The sequence below is a fragment of the Agelaius tricolor genome, unplaced genomic scaffold (assembly GCF_023055355.1).
Source record: "Agelaius tricolor isolate 1412-34295 unplaced genomic scaffold, bAgeTri1.0.p SCAF_84, whole genome shotgun sequence".
Lineage (NCBI taxonomy): Eukaryota > Metazoa > Chordata > Aves > Passeriformes > Icteridae > Agelaius > Agelaius tricolor.
In genome coordinates this window covers 716,242-733,267 of record NW_027269344.1, presented here as the reverse complement: position 1 = coordinate 733,267, position 17,026 = coordinate 716,242, and the positions used below count along the sequence as shown (strand labels likewise).

At 46.9% G+C, this 17,026-nt stretch overlaps 1 protein-coding gene and 1 pseudogene across 2 annotated transcripts in view; both read right to left on the bottom strand.

The window, feature by feature from the left end:
* Positions 1 to 17,026, bottom strand: part of LOC139585535 (zinc finger protein 502-like) — a 76,693-nt gene that overhangs the window by 37,388 nt on the left and 22,279 nt on the right. The window lies entirely within an intron of this gene.
* LOC139585572 (uncharacterized) lies at positions 8,633 to 9,868 on the bottom strand (annotated as a pseudogene).

The following is a 17,026-nucleotide window of genomic DNA, read 5'->3' as shown; positions in this document are numbered from 1 at the left end:
ACATCTATTGCCTATATATATAAGGACTGTTTCAGAAGTCTCATTAGGATGAATTTCAAAATGACAGATATTTTGCTCTGTGTCTAAACAAATGTCTTGAGCTATGATTGCATTGCTTTCACAGATGAATCCTTGTTGTTCTCGGACAAGACAAGATTCTAAATTAACATTTTGCAGTTTGTCACCAATTTGACGGGCCCATTCCCAATGCTCATAAGGATAGAGAACAGCTCCATCATGATTCAGCCCTAATGCAATCATAGGAAATATCAAATGCACTGAGGCATTACATATGGTTAACACAAAAGCCATGGCTATGTTTGTAATGGGATTGTAAGTAAAATTCACCAGGTTCCACCAGGATTGGAATTCTCTTTCAAAATCAGTGGCACTGTCCCAAATTATTTTCCCAATTTCAGTAGGAAAAGTGCCTTCTTCACCTTCTCTTATCATTGAGGCAGCAACTGACTGCATCCACAATTGTGCCTGGATACAGCTGAGAGCCAAAGAAATGTTGTTTTGTGTAGCACCGAGTGCATCATTTACCAATTTGTGGTCATTTACATTTACCTTTTCCCAATTTGGCAAAATGTTTGATAGCAGCCACTGGTGTGTTCCTAAAGCCAATGACTGCAGTGGTTGTTGTAATTTGGTCAAATCTCTAGTTGTAGCAGCCAATTTTATTCATTAATACTTCTGAATCAATACTCTTTAGAATTCCCAATCCTGTTCCCACAACACCAGTTATGTCTCTTAGCGTCCGTCTTTTAAAAGAGTTCCGCTTTTGCAACCAGGTCATCCAACCCTCAAAGGAAGTTTGCAAAAAAGGTGAACAGGCCGGCTGAATTTCTGAGACATTACTTTGCATCAGCAATTTGACTTGTTTAAGAGAACCATGCTGGATTGAACAGTATTTATTGTTGTCCTGTTTTCCTAATTATATCTGGTCCATTTTCAAAAATTCTTGGGCTAAGCATAAGCGGTGGTTGGGCTGGAGTGGTGGTGGTGTAAATTGTAACCAGTTGGGCTATAGCATTTACTATAAACTTAAAATGTAGGCCCTACAGGCCTACATTTTTTGGACCAAAGACAAACCACTTCTATGGTTTGTGCTAATGTAAAATTGTGCCAACAATCCTGTAAGCTTGGGTGCGTACAAACCTTTTCATGCTTATTTGTTTGATCTGTCAAAACACCGATTGAGGTTGCGTTACTATGGGTAGTTCCGTTAATCATTTGGATCCCATACTAATTTTTTTCCCCACTATCCCTTGAAGCTGCCAGGTTTTTTGGTTTTCCCATTCCTGCCTAGTGTATATCTGATTTTCATGCATAATGACAGTTGATAGGTTTAAATCCCTCACGTTTCCCATGGATCTGGAAAAATGAACAAAAGCCTGGGACCAAGGCCATTCAGTATCAAGCTGACTAAGGGTGCTCTCAGTCCTTTCTACCCACTGGGGTGTGACTACTGTACTCAGTGTGGACTTTGTTATAGCATTTATCTTAAGTTTGTAAACTAGGCCTTTTAAAATTAATGGATTTGTCAAGTTATTTTGCCAACAGTGTGTCACATAAGTTGGTTTGGCTAAAGTAAAATTATGCCAGCAATCAGCTGATTAATTTCTACAATCCTTTGTAATTGCATTGTTGGTTCTGGGGCCTAAATTGTAGTTACCAACGTACTCCTGCCAGCAGCACAGAGTGAGGGGAACTTGTTTGGTACACTCCCACTTTGTCGTAGGACACAGTTCTGTTGTAGGGATGTGCAAATAGTTTTTTCCATCTGGTTCTAAAAAATTTCCAGCACCTGCAATGGAGGTGGCTTTCTCATAGAGAGATCCTTCCACTTTTCTGCACGCTACCACAATCGACTCACCAATTGTTCCAGTTAGGGTTCTAGTCCAGTCCTTCTGATCCCATCCCCACTCACTTGGGCGATATATCTCAGAGTCATGCAGCACTATAGGCTCTAGGTTCAGGTGGTGACCCTTGGGATATGATCCTAGAACATTAGTGTGATGGATGGTAGCTTCAGACCACGGCCACTCAGCAGGATTCTGTCCACGGAATTGTGGTAGGATGCAGAAAAGTATCACCAGTGTTATCATGGTTCAGATGATCCTCATGTCCCTCAGGGTTCTTCTGTAAAAGTAAACACAACAGAATCCTGCCACTAAGGGACAGAAAAAGTTAGAATGATGGAATTATCCAGTGTGTATTTATCCGATGCTCTCTCCCTAGAGCATCAGAGGCTACCCATGCATGTTTATTCAGAGGGGTTTTTAGCACTAGTGGTAGTTCCCCTACAGTAGGGAGGTCCACCAGAACAGGTTGTCCAGGGTAATATGCTGGAATCTTGAAATCATCTGGTCTCCCTAGAGAGGCAATTATGCTTGGAGCTATGGGGCAAAAAACAGTGATTTTGGGACACCCATTTACCCCCCCATCTGTCATTCACACTTTTCACAGCTTCCCATAACCGAACATCCCAATTTCCCTCCTCTGGTTTCAAAAGTCATTCCAAAAGACCATTGGTCCTTTCCACGATCCCGTTAGCCTGAGGGTAGTAAGGGGTATGAAAAGTCCATTTAATTCCTTCATTTTTTGCCTAATCCTGTACAATTCTAGCAGTGAAGTGGGACCCATTATCAGATTGAATTTCCTGTGGTTTTGGGAAAATTCCAAACCATCCCTGCAATGCTTTTACAGTATTATCTCCTGTAGCTCTTTTAAAAGCATTGGCCTGGACCATCCCAGATACAATTTCTACTCCTACTAGCACAAAGTGTTTAACTCCTGACTTCTTAAAGGGTCCAATATAGTCTACCTGCCACGCGTCCCATAAGCCTTTACCCTTTCTGAAATGCAGAGGGTCATCTTCCAAAGGATGTCTCTCCAGTCTCCAGTCTGCGATTGCTCACAGGCTGATACGAATGTTTTACACCTTTCCTTGGTGACAGGCCAACGCTGGGCAAGAGCTTCCTTGTACAAATCTTTCACACCTGTGTGCTGTCTTTTTACATGCAGCTATTCTAATAGTTTGTGGGAACTCAGCACATCGCTCCCAATGTCCAGAGATGCCAGGAGAACCCTTGGGGGTCTCGGAAATCCTGGAATGTTGCCAAGAGTGCTTGGTGGCTTGATTTTGATCCATCCACAGAAGTGACAGCAGTTTGAGGACATGAGAATCACTTCAGATTGAAGGGTGTAAAAGGGACACATTTATAGGGTGAAATATAAACTTTAAGGTTTTTGGTACAGGGGGGTTATGGAGACAAGATGGGGGGATCAGGGCGTGTCTCGTCCTTCTTTTCTTCTTCTTGTCTTCCATCTCCTGTGGTGATGTTGGCACTTGGGGATTGGTTTATGGTGAAGGTGTACTTGCTAATATGGGTGAAAAGTATTGGAAAATAAAAGTAAATATCATGTACGTAGATTTTAGTATAAAAAGACATGACCGCCCCGTGGGTGGTCACGAGTGCCCTTGGCTGCCTTGCAGATCAGACCTCTGTTGGGCAGACAGAAAATTTTGTAGATAAGAAACAATAAACAATCTGAAGATCGAAAAGCTGAAGAGTCCAGACTTGTCCTTTGAAGTGCGTGCCACCCAAGAACCACCCTACCCGTGTCGGGGCAGAGACAGAGAGCCGAACCCGACAATAGTTGATCCCAGTCCTCTGTAATTTGTTCTTTTTCAGGGGACTTAGTCTTGCTAAATCATCAGCTTTATTGTTCTCCTGCTGGATTTCCATCTGTCTGGTGAAAGGCTGCCCACCCCAACAAAGTTCCCTTGGCTTGTGATGTTGAAAATTTCTTGCCACTTTTCCTTTTGCCATACTGGAATTCTGTTACCTTCCCAATCATTTTGCTGCCAAAAAGGAAGCCACTCAGTACATCCTTTATACACAGCATAGGAGTCCGTGTAGATGCAGACAGGAGAGGTATTCTGTACCTCATGTTGGAAAGCACTCCAAACAGCTCTCAGCTCCCCAACCTGAGCACTGCCTTCTCCCTCGGTAATGATTCGTTCACCAGAGGAAATGTGGAGGGCTGCTGCCCTGTATCTCCACACCTTCCCCTCCTGTTTAGCAGAGGCATCAGGGAACCAAGAATTTGCTGATCGTTTGGTGGAGAAAGGAGGGGATACTTTAATTACAGAGGAAGGTTTGTCATGGCTGCTGCCCAAATCCTCAGTTTCTTGTAGCGCTAAATTTTTTACAGCTCCTTCTGTTATTGAGAAAATGTTACAGTAATGTTCAATCTGAGCATACCAGTTTGCAACTGAGGCCCTTTGGGCCACCCTGTCGGTGGGGGTGGGGTGGGGGGTCCCAGTAGTGACTGTCTTAATAACTTTGAAAGGGCCTCTCAAGACAACTGGTTGTTGTTGTGCAATTTTTCCCACTTCTATGAGAGCTAAGCTAACCACAAACAATCCTTTTTCCCAGGTAGTGTATCTTTTCTCAGCATCTTTGAAACCACAGGAATAGAAACCAACAGGCCTCCTCGGTGTTGCCACCACTTGGGGCGTGGCGTCCCGGGTCAAGGACGGCTCGGTGGCAGCACCTTTGCCACACAGACCAAGTACACGCACTCACCAATGTGGTGGATGGTTAAATGGTAACTATTTCTAACTGGTTTTTAATAAACAATGCTAACTTTGAAATATAAGGTCCAAGATCAATAATAGGGCCTAATAAGGTAGAACCAAGGGCAATCAGTCATGGAGGCTGACTGAACCATGACTTAGGATATCTTTGCAGGACTTCCTCAGTTTTTTGGCTGATAGTTGTTAACACATTTGACGATTTGAAATCATACATTTACCACAGCACCGAACTATCCTCCCAGAGTCTGCGACAGCTGACCTTAAAAGAAGAGTGATGTTGAGAACTCATGTCCGGATTCACGTTTCTCCAAAACTCCCTTTGAACCTTTTGACGCAGAAAAACTCTGGGCTGATTGGCGATCATTCCATTCAAGTAGAGCCAGAACCTGGCCAGAGTTGGAACTCTACTTGATGGATACCACTTAAAACAAGACTTTCAAAAACATTTATGTGAACCATGACTGATAACATTTTTGTTGAGCTTTTTTCCCCCAGTCCTTCTCTGCACCGGCCTCTCCTTTAGTTTGGTCACTGAGTTTTTCACGACCCCGGTATGGTCTGCCATCGGGCTGCTTGATGATTCGTCACAGCCTTTAGGAAGCGGGGTATACAGGCCATGGGGGCGTCTGAGGATTCAGTCCTGCAAAACAAGCTTTACAAATTTCATTAGTTTTTGCCCTGAAGGTCCAGTTTTATCGACTTAAGCGGGCACCATTTAATTTTACTATTTTTCTTGACGGCTGTGTACCCTCGCCCTGTGAGTACCAGCCTCCAACCCGTTTCCCATTCTCCTAACTAATTTTTAATCATGACTTGTGGGCCTTCCTCTAGTGCCCGGGTGGCCCAGTGCCTCTGGGCAGGACTTTTTGTTTCGTCTCCCCTGGGGAACTGATTTAAAGCCAGCAGGGCGGTTTCTAGGATGCGCGCTTGATCTTTTGGCCGGATGGAATTGGTAAAACCCTCTGTCAGGCTTCGACCTCGCCCCTTTGTCTTAGCATTGGGCCGCTCCCTCCCTCTAGGCTTGCCCTGCCTCCTGCTGGGGGAGGCCAGTGCCTTGTAATGAGATTTCCAACCCATGCTTCAAGCGGCGTCAGCTCCCCCTCCGTGTCTTTTCCTTCCTTTTTGCCTGCGCGTGTCTGCGCTGTCCTGCAGACCTTCTCCGTCTCTGCCGATCACGCGCGTGTCTGCATCCCCCCCTTCTGGCGCCCACCACCCCGTGGCGCGTAAGGCGGAGGCCCCGCCCAGGCTCCCTCGGACTCTGAGTCAATGGCAGCGCCCCGCGCCTCCGAGTTAATGGCAGCGCCCCGCGCCTCCGAGTCAATGGCAGCACCCCATGTCTCTAAGTTAACGGCTGCGCTCTGCACCTCTGAGCTAACGCCTGCACCTCACGCTTCCTCTAGCAGCCCATCCCAAATGACCGCTTTTTCCCCTCAGCCAGCGTGCCTGAGCTTGGGAGCTGCAAAGAGCGTCCCCGCGGCTGTAAATCCCCACACTCGGCAGACTCACGATCACCCGCAGTCTGTGCGGCTGTCCCCACACCCTGCCGGGGCCCTGCCTGCAAACAGTCCTGTGTGGTTTTCCACATTTCCTGCTCCTGCTGAACTTTTCGCAGAGCTCGCGTGACTCTGCCCCATAATTTAAGATTTCGCCCCGAGCCTGAGGACAAAGCCTCCTCTGCTAGGGCCCCGGTACAACTATCCCACACTTCGAGGTGGAAAATATCCACCAGCTGCCCAATAACCCCAATCCGCAGGAGCCTCAACACTACGAGGATAAAATCTCCTGGCTCGCAGTCTACGCCCCACTGCCTATGAATTTTAAAAATGACCTTTGGGAGGTACTCCATTTTCTCCTTCGCCGGTCCTCGGCGCCAGACTTCCTCCTTTGCCGGTCCTAAGTGCGAGACTTTCCCCTCTCGCCGGTCCTCTGGGAGCGTCCTCCCTGCCGGGGACAGTCCTGCTGCTCCGGCTGCCGTTCACTCGCCCAGGCGGTTCCTGCTTCCCGGATTGTCCTGGGTTTCGGCACCACATGTTGCCGACACTTGGGGCGTGGGGTCCTGGGTCAAGAACGGCTCGGTGGCAGCACCTTTGCCACACGGACCAAGTACACGCACACACCAATGTGGTGGACGGTAAAATGGCCTTGATTAACAGTTGAACCAGGTCATTTATAACAGGGGTTAACGGTAAAAGGTAACAGTAAAAGGGGAGGGGTTCTGCCTGACCGTAACATCGCAATATCTTAACCTCCCACACATCGGACCCTCAGGACCCTGCTGCCGTAGCTGTACTGACAGCCCTGAGGAGCCAAATCCCCATTCCACCTGAAAGGGATCTGTGGGATGGACAGGGTCCAGTGCTTGGTGAGCTGTTGCTTCAAAAAACAGCAATTGCAATGCTTCCTCCTGAGAAGGAGTCCAATCCCATTTCACCCCATTTGCTCAGCAAGTCATAAAGGAGCCTAGCAATTATTGAAAGATCTGGAATGTGTTTTCTCCAGAGCACTAATAATCCTAGAGCTTGCAGGAGATCTTTCCTGGATTCAGGCATTTTGATCTGATCTAAAGAGGTTAGGATATCAGGTGGAATACATGTCATACCTCCTTTCCAGCAAATTCCCAAAAACTTCACTTCCTGAGAAGACTTCTGAATTTTCTCTGGGGGCATCTGCAAATCAAGACTTTCTAAGTGAGAGATTATTTTCTGCTGATGTTTCCCTACTACCTCTATTTCACACACACACCCCCCCCCCCAGCCCAGAATGTCATCAATGTATTGATAAACAGCTACAGGATCAGGTTTGGGTGTTTTTTCTAATTCCTGGGCTAAAGTAGGGTGGGCCAAAGTGGGGGAGTGTTTGTAGCCTTGGGGAAGCCTAGTGAAAGTGTATTGCTGTCCTTTCCATGTGAAGGAAAAACGGTCCATATCTTCTGGCTGTATGGGTATCATAAAAAACATGTCTTTGACATCTATAGTTGCCATGATTGAGTGAGCTTTTTCTTGAATTGATGTCATTAATTCAGCCAAATTTGGGACCGCTGCTGTAAGAGGGTCTGTGTTGGCATTAAGCCTGCAGAAGTCTACTGTCAGCCTCCACTTCTCATTGGGTTTCCAAACTGGCCACACTGGCAAGTTGAAAAGAGAATGGGTATTGACTATTACTCCTTGGTCTCACAAGTCCTGTATAACCAGTTGATGCCCTCTTTGGCACCAGAATGTAGAGGGTATTGTTTTACATGAGTAATTTTGCTAGACAGTGAGGAGGATGCAGCTTGGAGCAGTCTAATGTTAAGACGTGGCACGCCAAATGACCACAGGAATCCCTCAGAATCTTCCCACTGCCTCCCAGCAATAACATCCATCCCTAATAAATTGTTTGGAATATCCCCAATTTTGACAACTAATTGATTCTCCTCTCCATGGAGCATGAGTTTTACTAAGGCCACATTCATAGATTCTGTAGTTCCTAGGGCATTTAAAGCACAACATGGTTTCTTTGTTGGAACAATTCTACACTTCTGGGCATCCTTTTTGTTAGTGCAGAGATTTGTGCCCCAGTGTCAATCAGAAAGGTTACAAGTGCCTGTTTGAGGCCTGTGATAGCTGTGATCAATATATCTCCTGATTTATGTTTAGTGAGCATTCTCAGATACATCCATGCTCCAGCCCTTCACTCACCTATAAGGGATGGAGAGCCTAGTTTCTCTGGTTCTGTGTTTGCTTTGGCTCACATCCTAAATTCTGAGGGAGAGGCTGGGAGAGGGTTTCTTTTGGCTCACTGGCTGGATTCTGAGAAGGGAGGGGTGCACTGGGTTGAACTGAAAAATTCGGTTTCTGATAGTGCCAATTAGTTATTATTTTCTGTAATTTATCAAGGGGCAAACCATCCATCACCTCTCTGGGGACCCCCCTTTTAACTTCCAACAACCACCAATGGTGGTGGTTAGAGATCTGTTTTCCCTTCCCTAAATTTTCACCGTGAGGAGCCCCGATAAACCAAACACCGTTTGTTTTTTCTGATTTCTCCTCCAGGGTTTTTACAGGTCCATATCATCTACTGTAATTAATCAAATCTACTGCAACCTCACTCCATGTCCAAACTTTATGGCTACTGGCAGGTGAATCAGATTGAGAAGCTGGGGGCTGTGAGGGGATGGAGTATGGAGTGAAACCAGGATCAGTAGATCCAGTTTGGTCAGTGGGGTTACCAAGGAATCTATCTAGTCTCTCTATGGGACCCAAGGCCATTATGGTTTTCTGTAAAGTAATTGCTGTAGGTTTAGGAAGCCCTCAAATTAAAGGAGTCATAATTTCAGGCTTTACAGGTAATTGCATTGGTGACTGAAAACCAGGAATCAACCTTTTTCATGAATCATTTGCAGGCAGGTGGCTTTGTGGGCGCCTTCCAAAAGCTGGTCGGGGGCACTGACTATAGCTAAAGGGTCTCCCCTTTCCAAAGGATTAATTCCCCCGGCCCAGAAAGGCACACATTGTGTTAGGGACCACATGTCACACTTATCTCCTGTTGTTAAGAAAACTCCATGTCCCCAGTACCCACTGGCCTCCTGTTCAGTTAATTTAATTTGATCTTCACCAGTGAGGGACACTTGGAAGACATATTCTATCTCCGATTCTTGTGGGAGGCACCCAAATTCTTTCTTCAGCTCAGCCAATTTGGTAGTGCTGAATGGTATTTGTTTAGTTGTGATATGTGGTTCAAAATCTTCATAATTAATATAGTTATATTCTGTTTTAACCAGGGGTCTCAAATGAGGGCAGCAGTTTTCTCCACAGTTTTTTTACTGCCTCTAGTTCCTTATGGGGATAAATCTGTTTAATGTGAGGAGTTTCTTTTCCTCTGCCTGTGTTGAGGAATCAGCATTCAGTGAATTCTTAACATGTTCCTCTCTAAGGGCAGCTTGTAACAGATGGATCTCATTCCTTTCTTCATTTAATTTTTTTTCCAAATTTCAACTAGGTTTTGAAGGGAGTCCATTATAGCTTTTTCCTCACTTCTTCACTTTAAGAGAGTTTTTATAGCTGCTGTGAGACAAGCTCCCACAACTGAGCAGAGAATAGTTTTATTTTTGCCCAGTTTAAATTTTATTTCATGTTGTAAAGAACATACTCTATCAATAACATTTTCCAAATTAAATCAGTTACTTTGTGCCCGTTCTCCTCCGGGAGAAGGTTTGGCATTGTGTTTGGCTAGTAGAGCATAAAATTCAGCTTCAACTTTTGCGCTGAGGTTTTCCGTCATTTTGTGAAGGGACCAAAACCATGACAGGGAAGTGTAGACTTAAGGTACACAACCACACAGCGTCTGCTGTGTTTCCCTTGCTTCCCTGGGTGGGTGAAGAGACTAAATGTGCCTGGGAGGTTCTACTCAGTTACTTCAAATAGTCCCTTCACTTCCCAGACAGTCCAGATTCACATATACACAAAAACAGTTTCCCTTTTTGCACTAAGAGATCTTTTGTGAAATTCTGAAGGCAGAGCCCTCAATTGAGTATGGGGGTGCTTTTCACCTAGGCATGTGCAGTTTGTGGGAAATTTGAGTCACTCCCTTTCCTTTTTAGACAACCACTCACCCCTTTCGGGGTATCGGGCTCGGTGCGGCTGGAGAGAAACATCCTTCCCCTGTTACAGACTACACACAACCCTGCAAACCCCTCTGTCTGTGAGAATCCTGTCCATGATGCCAATTTAATGTCACGATCCGCTCGTACAAGTGGGGTTGTGATGGTTCATTAACTGATCTCAGAGTGCAAAAACAACAGAGAGGGGATTTCAGTCTTGATCAAAACAAATGTACCTTTTATTGAGTGCCCACAGCAGAAGCAATAGAAGGATTAGAAAGGAGATAAAGGATAGAGGGAGAGAGAAGAAGACAGGGGTGGGAATAGCTACCAATGGAGAGACAAAATCCTCGTGGTCCAGCCAATAGATCCATCTTGTCACGTTGGGGAGAATCTCAAATTCTTTGCATAACTCAGGGGTTTTTTATAGTCATCCACCAAGGGGAGAACAGATAAAAGACAATGGAGAATTAGTCTATTGAAAATGAGTAAGACAGTCCATGATCCAAAACAGGACAAATCAATCTCAGCGGTGAGCGAGACCCATTGTTTTCAGGATTGGTGTCTATGAGAAACCAGTCTTGGTGCAGCAAACACACCTGCAGGCAACACTTGGCAAACATCCCACTTCAGTCAGGCCTGCGCCCCTGTGTTAGAATTTTAAGGGTCTCAGTCTCAGTCCTTGGGAGGAGGCTTCCCTTACAGCGGTTGTGAGGCAGATGAGGGATCTTCTATGGGGGGATCACCAGAGTTACCCCAGAAAGTTCATCTGGCCAAGAGGTGGGGAAATTCATGGGCCATTGTGATGAGCAGGGATCGTGAAGCAGGTGTAAGTGTACAGAGCAAGCCGCTCCCTGTCAGCCCCTGCTCGAAGCAGTTGTAACGTGGGGGCACAAAAAGCACAGCTGCAAACAATCACTTGGCGAGCATCCACCCCAACCAGGCCAGAACTCCAGCCAGGGTCCTCAGGGTCTTCCTCTCTGTCCTTGTGACGGTCGTGAGGCAAATGAGGGAAACTTTGGACCGTCTCTTACAGCAGTTTACTTTATCTCTTCCTCAACAATCCCCCCCTCTGGGAGATATCTTCTGTTATTGGGCCCTTGAGTGTCACTGCATGACTGATGAAAAATTCATCATCCCATTGTGAGATGCTCCGGCCAGAGGGAGGAGCCAAGCATTCCTACCTGGATATAATTTGACATTTGGAAGAAGAGAGACAGCCTTTTCCCACTGGATTCCCAGAGGAGCAGCTTTCTTTTCCACTGCATTCCCAGAGGAAGTCCAGGCCCATCTACGCCACCACTGGACCTTCAGAGAAAACTCCACCCTTCTACAGGATCACTGCTTCAACAAAACCCCACCTGTCACTGCAGGAGCACTGCAGCCTCCATTTAATAGGACTGCTACCACCACTGTGACCCACAGGGTGTCAGGTCATATTCTGACTCTGCCAGTGGGGTTTTTTTGTTTGTACTATTGCATTTGTATTTTTAGTTTTCCTCGTAAATAACTGTTATTCTTATTCCCATATCTTTGCTTGAGAGCTTTTTAATTTCAAAATTATAATAATTCAGAGGGAGGGGGTTTACATTTTCCATTTCACAGGAAGCTCCTGCCTTCCTTAGCAGACATCTGTCTTCAAACCAAGACAGAATGCCATCCATATAATGTAGGATAATGGCATCTGGGAGAGTCCTTTGGATGGGAGATAGGACAAGGGCCATGTACCACTGGCATATATAGGGGAGTTTTTCTCACTTTGGGGGAGGACTCACCTGTGGTACCGCTTCAGAGGTGCCTGTCTGTTCAGGGAGGGGATGGAAAAGGTGAATATGGGAGCATCTTGAGGATGGAGGGGGATGTTGAAAAAGCAGTCTTTGATATCTATGACCACCAGTCTCGAGTCACAAGGAAGCAAGGACGGAGAAGGAAGGCTGCAAGGGACCCATGTCCTCAATGACCTTGTTAATTTTACAAAGGTCATGGAGGAGTGTCCACCTGTCCTTGCCAGGTGTTTTGAGAACAAAGACAGGGGAGTTCCAAGGGCTGTTGGAAGGTACAATGTGGCCCTTGGAGAGCTGCTCCTCCACAAGAAGCTCGAGGGTATGTAATTTCTCTGTTGAGAGGGGCCACTGATCCACCCACGGTGGGGTGTCAGTCTTCCAGGTGATGGTGGGGTGGTGCACTCTGCAGTGGCCCCAAATAGAAATCCCGGGACAGAGGTGGAATATCAAGTCAAGCTCCCCACTGGGACAACAGGTCCCTGGCCCACAGGGTGGTGGGTGCCCTGACTACAAATGGCCTGATGGTGGCAGTTTGGCCCTCCAGTCCCTCTGTTGTGATAATACGCTCGCTCCTCATGGAGATGGCGGCTCCTCCAATCACTGAGGTGACTCCAGTGACAGGAGTCAGCTCCGGGTTCAGGGGCCATTGAGGTTGTGTAATGATAGTAACATTGGCCCCTGTGTCCACCATCCCTTGTAGGTGGATGTCATTACCTTTATTCAACTGACTGCACTTTATAAGGGGCTTGTCTTGGCCCATGATTTCAACCCAGAATGCCATTGGGTGCTCTGGGATATTGTCTATGCTTAATGGAAATAAAAAGACTTGGGCGATCACAGTCTCTCTGTGCAGGAAGTGTGGTGGTTTTGTGCAGCAGAAAGTGACTGTGATTTCGTCACTTGGCCCAACAGTTTGTACTTCCACTATAATATGTATTTCATTTGGTCCATGAATACAATTACCTATTACCAGCACATCCCTCAGGCCCTCTAGGGGTCCATATTTTCTGGTGGGAATACGATAGAAAGCAGAGTCATCAAATTGTATAGACAAAGCACTCACCAGTTGGTGTCATGTCCTGACCTGAACTTGCTGGAAAGCCTTGGTCACTCTGGTCTGTTGTTCGGAGTATGAAGAGCTCCGCGGGAATTTCCCACGTATTGGACCTCCAGAATAGTGGGGAGGGTACAGTGAAACAGCTTTCCATTTGCTGTCTTCACACGGGGCCACCCTGCAGTCTGTTGGAAGTTTTTTGGCTGATAATGCTGCTGGTGGTGGTGAGGTTACTGGTGATAACACAACTGAGAACAGTTGTTAGAATGTCTGTTGCAATGCATACAGTGTGATGAATGGCACCTCTTTGGTGGCTGCTGGTCTTTAGGCATTTTGTATTCTGCACAGTCCTTCAAAAAAAGGCCCAGTTCCCCACAATTAAAACATTTTGCAGCGTCTTGGGATGTTAAAAAGGCCCTCTCCCTTAGAGATTGCCCTTGCCACGGTGTGTTCAGTGGAAGATAATTTGTTGCAGGCCTCGTCCATCTGGTTGATTGTAGGTTCTGGGTCAAAGGGGAGAGCTCTTAATATTGTTTTGCACTCATTGTTTGCCTTTGCCAAGGCCATTTTATTTAGCACTTCCTTCTTGGCCTCTGGGCTTTCTATTTGTCACTCAAGTGCAACTTTAAGTCTGTCTACAAATTTCATGAAAATTTCACTTGCCCTTGTTTAATGGTAGTGAAGCTCTGTGTATGTAGGGTGTCGTCGAGAGTGAGGAGCAGGGATGTCTTTGCAGCAGTGGTGATGCCACTGAGTGCAGCTTCTTGTAAGTCCTTTGCTTGGTCTTGTGGCTTCTGGAAGTCACCTTCTCCTGCCATTTATTCAAGGGTTAAATTTGGTTTGTTGGCATCTTTTGAATATGTGTCCGCCAGTGATTTGAGATGCCTTTTTTACTGTCTCTCCCACAGCATGTACTCGACCGGGGTGTGAGACTCTGCCCAAAGTTTCTCTCATCTGCCTCACGATCGTCATTGGGGACCACTGAAGAAAAGACCCTTGTCTGAAGTTTCTGGCCCTGTTGGAGAAAGTTACATGCCAACGGCTCCAAGACCTGAGCACGGTGCTAAGCTATTGTTCACAGGTGTTGTTTGCTGTATGCTGCACTGAGCCCAATGAAAGAAGAAGTGGGCATCTTGCCTTTTTGCAGCAATAGCCTTGGAAGCTGTCCCACCTCTCAGCCTGGCTGGACTTCTCCTGAGTCTTGGGTGCTCCCCCCACAGAAGACCCTCACCTGTTTTACCACCACCGTGAGAGACAGACTGAGATGTAAGGAGCCTCTCCATCAAGGAGTGAGACATGAAACCCCCATGTGAAAAGGCCCCTCTGCTCCTTCCAAGGACTGGCACTGAAACCCCCAGCCCGGGGCAGGTGTGTGGGGGAGGCAAGCTGACCAAAGCGAGATGTTTGCCTGCAGGTTGTGACCGCTGGACCAAGAAGACAATGGCTCTCGTTTACTGCTGAGAACATGGACTACCTGTTACATCTATTCTTTATTGTATCTGTTTCCCCCCCTCCCTCACAATTTTCAATAGAGTTATCATAAAAAAAACCTCTGAGTTAGTGAGAGATTTCAAGATCTCCCCAGACGTGACCTGGTGAACTCCATTGGCTGGACATCAAAGGACTTGGCTGTTCTATGTTTGGTAGCTATATACCTTCCTTTCTCTTCCTCCCTCTTTTCCTTATTTTTCCCTTTTTTCCCCAATTCCTCCCCAATGCATTTGGTTATTCAATAAAGGTGCATTTGTTTTGATTATCACTGCAAACCCCCCTGTGCCGTGTCGGTTTTTTGCACCCTGAGATCAAATCCACGAACAATCACGAAACCCGTTCGTAAGGATGGATTGTGACACAGGGAGAGTAGGCAATTCATGATATTTTTATTTTCATGCACGACCAAGACACAATCAGAGAAGGTGGCTTCCAGAAATTTTTTTAAGAAATGCAACCCCCAACCATATTCCTTAGCCACTTTGCAGAGCTCCTTCAATTCCCCATAGGGGATTGGCTCCCAGGAATTGATTGCAGTCACTCTTCTGCTGTGTTTACATATAATCTGCAAGCCCACAATCTTTTTGGTGAGCTCTGAGCCCTCCCAGTGGCTTCCCTCTGCAGCTTGGCCCAGTGATCCTCAGACTCAGGACTGGAATCCGGGTCTGCAGAATCCCTATTTTCATCCTCCGAGGAGGATGGAGGGCACTTGATGACTGCATGGAGCCTCTTGGGGCAGCCAGAATCTGCCTGTTTGTGGGCAGCTGTGGAAGCCAATATGGGCTCCTTCTGGTCGCTGTCATCACCACTTCTGGCTCCAATGTTGTGGGAATGGGAACGGGAGGGACCATCAGGAGAGGAGTCAAGAGAGGAAGGGGTAGGGTTGGTGGGCACAATGGGGAGGGGATTCCCGATAGAGAGGGGAAGTCCCAACATGGACACACTTCCTGACACAGAAGGGAGGGGCAGGGCGCGATTACAGGAATAGAGAAAGTGGGAGGAGGGTCAGAGGTGTCGTTTTTGGCAGAACAGGGAGGTGACAAAATGGCCATTGCCTTTGTGGGGTCAGCACCATTTTGTGGAGAAAGGGCAGAAAAACTTGGAGAGGGAGAAGACAAGATGGTGGGGCTGGCCACATTCCTGGCACCATCTGGGGGAACAACTGGGGGTGGTAGAACTGGGTACATGGGCATTGGTAAGAGGGTTAGGAGAGAGCCCAAGGCAGCATGGCCAGTGCTGCACTGGAGAGGGGACAGAGGACACTGGGAGATGTCAGGGTGATGGCAGCAACCCTGCGCCTGCTGGCAGGATCCATCTCCCGATCCTGCCTGAGGCAGGGAAGAGAGTTTAGGGATGTGAGGGGAGGAACGGGGAGAAGGGGTGTTAAACTGGGGTCCCGAATGTTTCCCAACGTTTTCTACAGACTTAGCAATAAGGCCAAAGGATAAAATTTCCCCACTGAAAGATCCCCTTTAACTCAAAGAACATAGAACCTTTATCCTATATGGTCCCAGAACTCATTAGAATGAATTCCCTCATAACATCAGGAAAATACTTGAACAACCAATGAATAAAACATTTTAAATCTCCCTTTGAAAAATGAAAATTTTCTCCAACAAGGATTCCTCTAACTTGGGTATAAACTTCCCTGTGTGGGTGGATCAGTTTGGCTCCCATCCCCACACTTTCTCCCAACATCCAAGAGGAAAAGAAGGCAAAGGAAAGACAAAAAAGGATGACCCCCAAATATAGTACTCACATGACAGTGGGTCAACAAAACCTCTCCAGGTTGTCCGTCAGCTTCAACCAATCTTCTCGCCTCAAGAAGGTTGCCGGTCACCTGTGCGATTCCCCCAATAAAACTTAGGAGTCTCCTCTGGGAATTGGCTGCTCCGAACACGGCTTAACTTCAGTAGCCAAAAAGCTACTGAAGACACCTCCAGGAATGCTCCGAACAGGTCCCTGTTCAGGCTGCCAGCTGTCACAAGCCGCAAGCCCGTTGGTGGTGGAGAGAGAGGCAGCGGAGCCGTGACCTTCCAGAAGTGTCTCCAGTAATGAAGCCGCTCGGTGGCACAGGCACTCACACACACACACACACAATCACTGCAGCACACACTTCTCTTGTAGAATCAACAACGACAAAGAAACGGGAAGGGTCTTTGTATGGATGCCAGAGAAGGAGGTTTATTCCAGCCATGCACAAAGGGGTTCAGGGACAAAGACAAAAAGAACAGTGGAAGGTCTGGGTTTAAATACAGGGGACATGGCGGGGGCGGAACAGAGCATCAGGGCCAATGGGCTGAGGGCTCAGGGCAGTAAAGAGGAGAGACAAGGGGTGGCAGCCAATAGGGTAAAGAGGGTGGGACACTGAGGCAATATGGGGCCAATGGATAAGCAGGGAAGGGAGAACATTCAAGGACATAAATATAAGGAAAAAGGGAGGGAGAGGCCAACAGTCCAACCAGGGAAGTAGAACTGGGTACATTTGCATATACAACAAAGCATCCTGG